This window comes from Microtus oregoni, unplaced genomic scaffold, assembly GCF_018167655.1.
Source record: "Microtus oregoni isolate MIOR12 unplaced genomic scaffold, Mior012 000004F_ref0000308, whole genome shotgun sequence".
Taxonomy (NCBI): Eukaryota; Metazoa; Chordata; class Mammalia; order Rodentia; family Cricetidae; genus Microtus; species Microtus oregoni.
This window is the reverse complement of record NW_024543063.1, coordinates 45,030,026-45,042,679: the sequence shown is the minus strand read 5'-3', so window position 1 is coordinate 45,042,679 and position 12,654 is coordinate 45,030,026. Positions and strand designations below refer to the sequence as shown.

At 48.4% G+C, this 12,654-nt stretch overlaps 1 non-coding gene across 1 annotated transcript; it reads right to left on the bottom strand.

Moving 5' to 3' along the window:
• Positions 1-7,492: 7,492 nt before the first annotated feature.
• Positions 7,493-7,563, bottom strand: Trnag-gcc. Its single transcript has one exon. It is a non-coding gene; the product is annotated as a tRNA-Gly (tRNA).
• Between the last annotated feature and the right edge of the window lie 5,091 nt (positions 7,564-12,654).

Sequence of the window (12,654 nt, the reverse complement as noted above, 5' to 3'; positions counted from 1 at the left end):
CTCTTCTCCTTCTTGTCTTTTCTTTTTTTCCTAGCAGCTCCCAACATTGTGCCTCAAGCAGCAAGGTTAAAAAAGAAATATACCCTGGAAATCTGGGGAGTGGTGTGTGGCATCTCCTCCTGGGGAGTACTATCACAGATCACCGTCATACCACATTCCATCTTCCAGTTGAGGAAATGCCAGCAGAGAGGTTGAGTGACTTGCCCAAAGTAGCACAGCTGAGAAACAAACCTGGTCACTTTGGGTGGTCTCATTTAATACTTCTATTTTCTTTCACCGATTTAAGCTGTTTAATGAAGCTAGGAAGGCACCCAGGAAGAACTGGTGTTCCCCGACTCATAGTGTGGACACTTGAGGGACCTACCATATGCCTATATAGGTGGAATTTCATTTAGGGACTTTATTTGTCCTTGGTGTGGCAAACCCTCCTAAGCCAGGGCATCTGTTCTCCCCAGTCTATAAAAGTTCATTTTGCTGCCATGTCTGTCTGAACCAGGCCTGAATGAAGCTTTACCAACTGCTTCCGATGATGCCAGCTTGGAGGCAGAAGGGCCCTACTTTCTTGCCTTGCACCCCACCTGTGCTCTCCTCCCTCCCTTCCCCCCTCCCCCCTCCCCCTGCCTTTAGTTGGAGTCTTATTGGGGAGACAAGGATATGAAGCAACCTTAAGCTGTTCAGGATTCAAGTACCAAGACAACAGGTGCGTGCAAAAGATGCCATCCTGCCTCCAGAAGCACCAGCCGGACCCCGTGGCCCCGCCCATGACCTTGCCCCACCCCTCCGAGTGAGATGGTCCCCCCCCCCCCCCCCCCCCCCCCCCCCCCCCCCCCGCCATAAATCAATTCCTCCCACTGTGACTGGTGTTTGTCACCTGGCCCAAGCACCTGCCTTTAATCCCAGCACTTGGGTGACAGAGGCAGGCAAATCTCTAAGTTCTAGGCCAACCTTTCTACAGAGTGAGCTGCAGGACAACCAAGGTTACAAAGAGAAACCCTGTCTTGAAAAATCAAAACCAAAACCAAAACCTAAAACAAACAGTAAAATAAAAACTCTTAAAGAGTAAATACGAAGATAAGATTAATGTAAATGACTTAATTTTTTTCATTATTGGAGATCAAACCCAGGTTCTCACGCACAACAGGCAAGCACCATATGTACCACTGAGCGTTGTTCCCAACCGGCTTACTAATATTGTTGCTTTGCACCTGAAGAGACTGTCTTGGGGGTGTGCTTGGGCAGTGTTCCTTATCTCCTGGAGACCATGCACAGATAATCTGAGCTTTACTGGCCGAGGGCACCTACAGATGGGGGCTTCCAGTGGACATTACTTTGCTATGCGGCCATTAGCACAACCACCCTGACTTGACTTCAGTATGATCCTTCTACTCCTTTTTGGCAGGAGCTGAAAAGGTCCTGAAAAGCTTTGTGTTTGTTGGGTTCTTTGTTCTAAGGGACACACGATTAGCTGTCTTATCAAGGCATGCCATGAACTGCTGGAATCTTTTCCCTTAATACCAGCTGGATTTTCACTGTCCTCTAGCTACTCACTGGCCTTAGACTGCCCACCCACTGTTTTCTATCGGGCTTCTCACTCTGCGTACTATCGGTCTTATATTTGTATGAATCTTGGTTGTAAGCTGCAAAAACTAATTCTAGCAACTCTAAGCAGAAATGAGTTTGTGGAAGACATTTGTTAGCCCCCGGGGCTGTGGAAGAGCAAGAGAATCATGTCTGGAAGATCTGGCATGGCAGAGACGGCTTCATGAAGACCTCATTGCCTCTGCTAGGTACAGTAACCACACTGACACACAGACGTGGGACATAGATGCCACCACTGTTTAAAGCAGGGATTACGGGTCTGACAGGAAGCCCTAAATTGTGTGTCCAGGTCTTGGCTTTAAGGAAGACTGGGTAAGGAAGGTAGAAAGAGGCGTTTTCAGCTTCTTTCAGGAATGTAGGGTCTCTCTCAGCTTGGTTCCACATAGTGAGAAACGAACTCCTCCTGTACGTTGTTCTCTGACCTCTACACATACTCAGGGGCACCACTGTGAAGATGCACATATGCACACACATACAAATAAATAAATAAACGTAATTTTAAAAATCAAAAATGGAAAGAATTTCAAAATAACAAAACTTGAAGTTCTCCTAATGGGACCCCCGTTTGACTGCACAGGTTGACCACAAAGGCTGCCTCTGCACTTGAGGATGGGGTCCCACATGTTTTTGCTGCCATCCCATGCCAATGGGTCAAAGGTGTCCCCATTCAGAGGAGCCACACTTCAGACCCTTGTTTGCTTACTCTACCATCAATGTGAATTTAAACACTGCTGCGGGGGACCCAGTCCCCTCTTGCACACTGCCTTCCAGGTCACAGGAGAACCTGTAGCAGAACTGAGACCACACACATCCTCCTGATCCCATCTGTCCAGACGATGAGGGGGAATCCAGGACCCTCAGCACCCTCCTCCCAGGCTTGTCCCAATTCTTCGCTGTCGTTCCTTAGTCCATTGAGCTCAGTTGTCCCCACAGATTCCAAGGGAGCCATCTTCTCACTACTTCTGTCAGCAGTACCTGGAAGCAGCATCACCAAAACAGAAACTGTAGGACCTTTCTCTGTATAGAACTTTGTTCTCTGCTTCCTTGACCCTGACATATCCACCTGGAGCAGGCTGTAGAATTCAGAGCTCCTTTGTATTTTCTTCTTTAATTGGCAATGCTAAAACATCTCATAACCCTTTTTTAACAAATGTGTGTTGGGGGATGGGAGAAAGGTGGCTTAGTGGGTCAGAGAGATTCCAGCATTGCAGGAGTCCCTGCAAGCATCTTGGCAGGCAGGAAAACAAACCACAAAGAGATGAGAATGAGCCAGGTGGTGGTGGTGCACACCTTTAATCTCAGCGCTAGGGAAGCAGAGGCAGGTTGATCTCTGAGTTTGAGGCCAGCCTGGTCTACAGAGCCAGTTCCAGGACAACCAGGGCTATACAGAGAAACCCTGTCTTGAAAAACCAGAAGGAAAAAAGGTGAGAATGAGAGAACTCAGTTCAGCCCAACTTAGTCAGTGGTCAGGCTGGATCAAATTTCCAGAGAGTCTGATGCCGGGTGGTTTATGGTCAGCACATTTAAACACAATAGAATTTGGAAAAAAGTTTCCAGGCAATAACCATTCCAATTCCAGGTGCACAACAAAGCTAATAATATGCATGACTGCATAGAAATACCTTTACAAAGTAAAGGCCTAGGACCGTGGTTCTCAACCTTCCTTCCCAATGCTGTGACCCTTTAATACAGTTCCTCATGTTGTGGTGAACCCCCCATTATAAAATTATTCCATTGCTACTGTAATTTTGCTACTGTTATGAATCATAGTGTAAATATCTGATATTCAACCCCTGTGAAAAGGTTCTTCTTTTTAACAACCCCACACTTAAATGGGTCAAGACCCACAGGTTGAGAACCATTGGCCCAGGATCTGCTATGGTCTCTGACCGAGATAGTATGAAGGTTATCAGGCTACGTACAGGTAACATCTCTCTAATTATGAGATAAAGATCAAGGTCTAGGGAGAAAGAGTCTGGGATAATCATTCTCAGGGATTTGGGCGAGATCTGGCTCTGTAGATAGCAAAACGTCACCAGGTTGTTAATGATATCCATTCCCAGCTTTCTGAGTGGAATGCAAGTATTTCACTTCCTCCATTGAGGAGATACCTCTGTGTGTTTAAGCTTGGACCTCAGCATACAAACAAAAAAAAAAAAAAAAAAAGAGAGAGAGAGAAAAATAAAAAATAAAATAAAAAAAACCAGATGTGGCCAGGCCCTGCTTATAGCCCCAACACTTGGATTTGGGGATAGAAAAGTTGGTGGAACTTACTGGTTGCCAGTCTAGTTCCAGGTTCAGCAGGAAACACTGTATTTTGTTTTTTGTTTTTTTTGAGACAGGGTTTCTCTATGTAGCCCTGGCTGTCCTGGAACTCACTTTTTAGACAAGGCTGGCCTTGAACTCACAGAGACCCACCTGCCTCCGCTTCCCAGTACCACCTCGGTGGAGAAACACTGTCTTAAAGGCATAAGGCAGAGTGATATAGAGTAGGACTCCAGACATCCTCTCATCCTCTTTTGACTTCTGGGTGCATTCTCTCTGTCTCTGTCTCTGTCTCTGTCTCTCTCTCTCTCTCTCTCTCTCCCTCTTAGATACACACACATACACTGTGAGCCAAGAGGTTTATTTGAATTTAAAGCATTTTTCTTGGTATGGTGATCAGTGCCGGTGGCTTTCTGGTGACTGGCTAAGGCGAGAGGGTCATGAATTAGAGGCTAGCCTGGTCTATTAGGTAGGGCAGGAGGTGAGGGGCCAGAAGTTAAAGCGTCCACAATCAGCATTCCCTCCTATTGAACTATGGGGCTTGATTACATATAGGCCGAAGGAGCCCCGACTCTTAGGTGATCGGAAAACTCAGTAATGCTCATGAAACATTATTAAACTAAGTTAAACAGATCTGTAGTCCAGGTTGACCTTAAACTTTCCGTTCCCCTTGTCCTGTCTTCAGAATGTGCAGGCATATGCCTCCTTTAAGTTTAAAAAAAAAAAGCTGTCTGAAATCTGGGAGGTTTTGTGTGATGGCAAAAATCTTGTGAACTTAGGATTTAAAGAAAAAAAAGTTTCTTTTTCAGGCCAGCAGGATGACTCAGGGGGTAAATATTCTTACTGTCCATCTTGATCAGCTGAATTTCTTTTTTTTTAAAAAAATATTTATTTATTATGTATACAACATTCTGTCTGTCTGTATGCCTGCAGGCCAGAAGAGAGCACCAGACCCTATTACAGATGGTTGTGAGCCACCATGTGGTTGCTGAAAATTGAACTCAGGACCTCTAGGAAGAGAGACAATGCTCTTAACCTCTGAGCCATCCTCTCCAGCCCGACCAGCTGAATTTCATCCTTGTGACTCCGGCAAGTTGTCCCGCCCCATATGCACTCTGTGCTGTGTGACTCGCCCCCAATAATAACACATAAGTTTCTAAAAGTTCCTTTTGCTTCTGGCTCCCAGCACCCCTGACTTTGCGGCTTAGCACTGAAGCAGGTGTTGGCCACGGGTGTGGGCGTGGCAGGCTAGTGCAAGGGGGGCCGACACAAGCACTCTTTATCCTGGGCTGAAGTGTTCTTAGCCGGACCCAGCGTTGGGTGCCTCCTCAGAGGACACAAGGACCACGGACATTCTTCCTCCTGTCTTTTGATGGTAACACCCTAAAATCCAGGCCTGGGCAATGAGGTTGATATGACTGTGTTTGGGTTTGAAGGAAACAGTGCAAGCTTTCCAGGCCTAGCATGTTTTAATTTTGAAAGATAAAAAAGGAACCCTTTGTCTCTTTGCCTTAGGTGACTTCCAGGACGACTCTGGCGCTTGAGCACAGCCGTATGTAGGACTATATGCTAGTTGCTGGGGTTTGTCCGAGGCCAGGCTGCCCACTGATGTGCGCGTGACCCCTCCTCCTACAGTCCTTTTCTCACCCCCTGCACCTTCGCTCCACTCTCTTCTCGTCCCCAGATTGAACATGGCTGGAGAGCCCAGGTCTGGCTTTGCCCATGCAGGCCCGAAGAGGCCACAGGACACGACCATCTTCCGGTGAGTCTATCCTGTCAGCAGGGGGGCTGGTTGTCCATTTGTTTGAGTTTCCCCGAGATGGACAAGGTAATCTAAAAGGTTCCCTAAGTGTGCTGCCCACCCAGCTCCGGCTGCTCGACTCTGTGACTTATTCTTGAGCCTTGGGTTTTGTCTGTTACTGAGGGACCCCATTCACTGCATTCTTCCCTGTCAAGTCTACATAACCTGAATCCTCCAGCGTGGAGTCAGGCAGTCCTCCAAGGAGAACCCCTCCTGTGGGGAATCAGAAACTTTTCCCCTAAATATAGATGTCTGGGAACATCTGTCGTCTGAATGACAACTTGTCCTTACCTTGGTATGCCTAGCGTAACTTTTAGGAAAACTTACTTTTTGTTGTTGCTTTAGAATTAAAAAATTATATTTGTTAATATGCATGTGTGTGTTCGTGTGTGTGTGTGTGTGTGTGTGTGTATGCGCGCGCGCGCGCATGTCTGTGTCCATGCGCATGTTTCATGGCTCCGGTGTGGAAGTCAGAGGACAACTTCAACTTGCAGGAGTTGGTTCCTTTCATCTATTAAATGGGTGCTGGGGAATTAAACTCAGCTGTCAGTGTTGGTGACACGCACCTTTCCCCACTGGGTCACTCACCCATCCAGTTGTTTCATTTGGCATACGTTTATCTGTATTTTTATTTAATTTATTTATTTTTTTTATTTGAGATAGGGTTTCTTTGTGTAGTTCTGGCTGTCCTGAAACTCACTCTGTAGACCAGGCTGACCTCAAACTCAGAGATCCACCCAATTCTGCTTCCTGAGTGTTGGGATTAAAGGAGCGCGCTATCACCATGAGTTATTTTATTTAAGACAATATTTTTTTCCTTGGTTTCATACCTTTAGACAATGCATACTGACTATATCCATCCACCACTAATTCCCTTCAGCTTCCCCTAGTGCCCATCCCATCTCTCCCTTCCTCTTACTTATTTAATTTTTAGACAGGATCTCCCTTTTCAGCCGGGGCTGGCCTCAAGCTCACAGAGCTCTTCCTGCCTCTGTCTCTCAAGTGCTGGGATTAAAGATCTGGGTACACCCTTCCTAGAGGTAATGGGTAGAGCAAGAATTACCTCCATAATCCAAAAACCCATTTACTATATAATCATTGGATAGAGGACATATCAGATATTAAAACAACAAGAACAAGCTTGGCATAGTGGTTCTAGCCTTTAATCCCAGCATTTGGGAGGTAAAGGCAGGTGGTTCTCTGAGTTTGAGGCCAGCCAGAGCTACATAAAAAGACTCGATCTGGAACAAAACAAAATAAATAAAAAATAAGAAGAACAGATGGTGAGATCTTTCAGTGGATCCGGTGCTTGCCACCAAGACTGACAACTTGAGTTCCATTCCTGGGACCAAGGACACTAGGCTTCTTTGTTAGAAGGCTCAGAAGCCATCAATTATGCTTCTTTATTTTTATTTTTTATTTTTTTAACCTGGCCATTTTGAGGATATTGGGGTCCTGCACAGTTGGTCAGTTCTTAACACTTTCATCATTAAATTCCATTGTTTTTCACTCCGACTTCTGGCCTACGAAGCTTGGATCCAGTTCTGTTAGCCTGTCAACAGGGTCTCAGGCTCTGTTCAGCAGAAGGGCTTCTAGGTGTTCACGATGGTGTGGGGAAAGGAGTGTTTGTTCCTGCTCCAATGCTCCCAAGCGGAGCCCAGGATTGTTTTTTGCCTATAGAGCCTCCTCTCTCTCCCTCTCCCTCCCCCCGAAAGAAAAAAAAAAAAAAAAAAAAAAGGCCAGGCCGGGGTCGCAGCACTGAACCCTGCAAGACCCATGTTTGGACGAGGTAGTCTCAACTCTTCAAAAGAAAAAAAAAGCTGCTCGTGCATTGGCCGGGAATCGAACCCGGGCCTCCCGCGTGGCAGGCGAGAATTCTACCACTGAACCACCAATGCCGTGTTGTAGGAGGGTATCCTGCTGGTTGTGATGTTTAGGTGCTGCCATGTTTAGCCGGTGGACCATCGTTGTTTCGGAAATTCATTATACGGAGCCATGAATACAACCAACGCTCCTCTAATCAGACGCACATCGCTAAGGAGGTCTGCACGTCTTTTCCTACGCCAGCTCGCTCTTTCTTTCTCCTGCCGGCCGGAATCTGAAGCAGCCCTGCACGTCCTCTACCGCCCACCCAGACCTCCAGAAGCCAGGAAGCAGAAGTGGCCGGAAATCTCATCACAGTTCTGGGGACCCCGCAGGCTGAAAGGACAGACCCGCAACTGTCCTTGGTTTGGAGCTCGGAGTCTGCCTTTGAGCGGGGCACGAAGGCGACATCATCCGGAGGGCTAAGTGTTGTAACTTTAGACCCCCTTCCAGCTGAGCACGCTCACCAGCCTCATCCCGACAGGACCCAGTGCTTTCTGTGTTCGCACCAGCCCTTCACGTACCGGAACTCACTTGTCTGCACAGATCCTTTATCTCTCCGTGTGAAGAGGGGGTGAGACTGCCCCTATGAGCCTGGTATCTTTTGGAGCTCGCCCTTTTCCATGGCCTGCAGCCAAGGTCAGGTGGCTTAGCAGTAGCCTTAACCTTTCCTGCTGGCCCCCAGTCTGCTGACATACATGCCAGGACTAAAATCTCCAGACCCACACTGAGATCTTGGGCTCTGGCTTAACTTTTCCCTTTCATCCTATGCCGGACTAAGATCCCAAAGATCAGCAGTCCCTGGCTCAGGCAGAAGAGCCTTTGGAGGGCCAGGCTCTAGATGGACAGCCAGGGGCAGGCGATTGTCCCCTTACTGCCCCCTGCGGAGGGGGGGTAGGGGATAGCAGAGTCCAATTAGAGAGAAGCTGGTTTGTTGTGGTCTCTCCCAAAATGACTTTGGGCAAGACCCTAAGGTGTCTTCTGGTGAAGAATCCTAACTTTCAAAGGAAGAACTGCAAGTGGGGGACAGGATGGTCAGGAGTTCAACGTCAGCCTCAGCTACAAACAAGGCTGTGTAAGACTGATGGAAGGAGGGAAGGAAGGAAGAAAGAAAGGAAGGAGGAAGGGAGGAAAGGAAAGACAGAAGGAAGGGAGGGAGAGAGGGAGAGAGGAAGGGAGGGCATTCTTGCTCTCCCAAGTTGATCTGAGGGCCAGGCAGACTCTGGTTTCCCCTCCTCATTTGTAACCACAGCAGAGGTGACTATGGATGGAATATTGTGAGTCAGATAAGTCACACTCAACTAGTTAGTGGGTGGGTGGGTCTTGTCAGCGGTGTTCTGGGAAAGGGGGGTGGTGGAACAGGTTGACTTCACTGCTCCCTCCTCTCCTGTCTCTTCAGGGTGGATAAAAGCAAGGAGACCTCTCTACTCATCAACCAGGTGCCTGCCAAGAGTCTTAGGACCCACCTAAGTCCGAGGGTCAAGAACACCTACAGCCCTTACAAAGCCTGCAGGGATAGCCGTCTGCCCCTGGGGCAGAGAAAGTGTGAGTGAGAGGCCCTGGCCTCACAGTCAGTGATAGGGTGGAATGGAGTGGCCTGGACTGTAGTGAGGGAAGGCTGGCATGCCCTGGCCATCTGTATTTGCGCTCTGTTCCTGTGGACATCAACCCTGCCCCCCCTCCCCCCGCTTAGCAGCCCAGACTGAGGAGCTGGATTCCATCAGGAGGGAGCTGAGCAAGATTAAAGCCCAGGTGGACAGCCTATTGAAGAGTCTGGAGTTCATGGAGGAGCAGAGGGCTCAACATACAGGTCAGGTACTCAAGAGGGTGCCCAGGCCACACTCTCAGTGGGTCCCAGTTTTTCCTGTTCACTGGGGTTCCATCTGTGGCTTTCTCTCACTGTTGTTGTGGTCATTTTTGCTCTTTTATTCTTCTGGCTTTTTGAGGGGCCCACCACCCAGCTCCCAAATAAACCACACATGGAGGCTTGTTCTTAGTTATGAATGCCCAGCCTAAGCTTGGCTTGTTTCTTGCCAGTTTTTCTTAAATTACCCCACCTACCTTTATGCCTCTGGGCTTTTATCTTTCTTCTGCATATCTTTCCTTCTCATTCCGTGGCTAGTTGGGTGGCTATCTTCTTCTGGTTCTCTTGCTCCTTTGTTTCTCTCTTCATACTCTTCTGCCTGCCAGCCCTGCCTATCCTTGTTCCTGCCTTGCTCCTGATCATTCAGCTCTTTATTAGGACCATCAGGTGTTTTAGACAGGCAAAGAATCACAGCTTCACAGAGTTAAACAAATGCAGCATAAACAAAAGCAACACAGCTTGAAATCATATTGCCCAACACACGATAGGCCACCTTTGCCAGTATTGACTCTGGCTGTTCCACGCTAGAGGGACCTCTGTGACATCTAATGTTGTCTGGAGTCAGCTGGGACTTCCAATCTGACAGTTCTTAGAACAGGACCAAAGGGGAGTGGGAACAGGTGTCCTGGAAGCAGGGCTCCTCACGCACAAACGCCGAGCCCAGCAGGTGTTCAGGGCTACCAAGATGCTGCTCAGGAGAAAGCATAGACGGGGCAACACTGAGTGGTCTGCTCTCCTCCACCCTACTTGTGTTTGGGTTCTTGTGGCCACTCTGTGAGCAAAGGCAGGGCACTCTGGTTTGTGTAGGAACCGGTAGTCGTAGGGTCCAGGCAGGCTTACGACCTCTACCCAAGAGCAATGCCTAGGGACAGCCACGTTCTGCCGGCCACCACCCCTTGCTTTTTGACTTGGGGTTTGATTAGCCCAGATATATCAGGGGCTACGGCCAGGCATTTGGACACTTAAGTTAGAGTCCTAGTTGAAATATCATCTTCTGGAAAGGAAGCTAAGCTTTGTAGATTCTAAAGATGTTTCATATCTCAAGCCCCCCTCATAAGCTTGTTACAATTTGAATTTCTGCCTCTTTTCTGGCCTCATGCCATTGGTTGCCTCTGGCTCTTGGGATTGCACCGTACCATGCTGCCTAGGGAGGCCATGTCATGCTAATGTTCCTAGATTGAGACAATCCAAATCTGAACTGGTAAAGAACGGCCCTTTGTGTAGCAGTAAAGGGCCTAAGTTTTCTCTACCCTCCGAATCTTCCTCTGCCATTCATGCCCCACACTGCTTCCCAAGTCTGCTCAGCAATATCAGGGTTGGTAGTGGTGAATTCCCTCATGACCCCCCGGCCTAACCCAGGCTGGATGGGCTCAGAATAGTGCTTGCTGCTGCCTAGGGCCTAAGTCACAACTGCCCCGGAAAAAAAATGGGCTACAGGAAAATGTTTGCTCTGCCTGCTGGTTCTGGGTTTCCAGGCTTCAGTGGTAGCAGGTCTGCTTAGCATGGACAATCTCCAGTACCTCTTCCATCCCCACAAAGAATCTAGGCTAAGGTCCCAGGACATAGGGGTAGGAGGGAAGTTGGGGGTACTAGATTTTAGCTGGTCGTTCCTAAACTCTACCTCCTACCCTCTAAGCCAGCTCCTCCTATTAATTCCACAGGTGAAGACTCAAGCATCGGACCAGGATAGCCAGGAGGTGGGGACCCTTCCAGGCTCCACTGTTACTTCTTGGGTGGCTTGATTCCTTGCCTTGTTTTTGGAAGACCCTGGTCACACCCATGCAACCTGAAGTAACCTTTCTGGAGCTAGGGCAATGCAAGTAGAAGCATGGTTCAGCCAGTCCACCCAGGAAACCTCCTGGTAGTTGTGGGCTTAACTTTGAGGTCTTTTCCAGGAGTCCAGGGTGGGCGGGGGGTCCTCACAACTAGCAGTATCTCACCATCCTCACTGAATTATGGCCTTGCAGGAGGCACCTGACAGGGCCCTGAGCCCCCACTGAATGCAGACTGCCTCTAGTTTCCTCCTTCCCCATGCACCACTAAACCTGGTGGTGTGGCACACTTTTCTGCAGCCACAGTAGTGAAACACACTTGTGTCCCTATAATGACACTGAGCTGTGAGGTTGTGTGTGCCCCTCTAACCAGCCCCTTTTGGTTAAACTCACCACCATGTACCCTACAAAGCCATCCTTTAAAACAGGTGGATAACTTTTGTTTTACGAGACAGGGTTTCTCTGTAGCTTTGGAGCCTGTCCCGGAACTAGCTCTGTAGACCAGGCTGGTCTCGAACTCACAGAGATCCGCCTGCCTCTGCCTCCTGAGTGCTGGGATTAAAGGCTTGGTAGATAACTTTTATGTCTTGTTTTTATATTGATTTGCACTGTTATAACACTAACTTCAGATCTACTCTAGAGTCATGTCAAAAAGGAAAAAAGTATTTCTTCCTCCTGGTCAAGGGTTCTTCCGTGGTCCACATAAGCAGCTGAGCAGGCCCCTAGGATACCTAAACTTAATAGCAATCTCACACAGCTTCCAAGTAAAGATCAGGAACCCTACACTCCTAGCCAGTGGGGCCAGCTCTGCCTTAAGGAATAGCCAAGCTGTAGTGGTGCCAGTATTTAGGAGCTCTTCCCCTTGGTAGGTCGTTGCTACCCTGAGCCAACACCAGACAGGAGACATCAGGTAATGAAGCCAGCCTAGGACTCCACTTGTTTTTTTGTTTGCAACAAAAACGATTTCTCTGTCTGCCCTAGAACACAGAGATCCACCTGCCTCAGCCTCCCCAGTGCTGGGTTTAAAGGTCTGTGCCATCACAGCTGGCAGGGCCCTACTTCTGCAAAGCTATGGAAGCCTCCGGTTCTGCTCTTCTACTGGCCAAAGAAGGGGGGACCAGGGCTTCCTTCCAGAGCATAGTCCTTCCCAGTTACCCAACTCCTAGACATGCATCTGTGCTTTGGCAAACCAAAGGAGTGGGAGGATAGGTGTGCACCCAGACTTCCGAGGCCATTTAACTCTCCCGTCCTTTTGTCAAGATAGGGTTTCTGTGTAGCCCCGGCATCTCCTCGCTGCAGATACTGCTCCTGGGGCAGGCGGTTTCTCCACTAAAGCACACTACTCCTTCTTACTTACAGTGAACTAGCAAAAGGGAAAATTATAGGCAGTACTGATTCAAGCCATAGACAACACAGACTCAACACAGGCCCAGTTCAAAACAGCATTATTGCTAACTCTAGTACCAAGAAAAACAATCACAAAATGTATC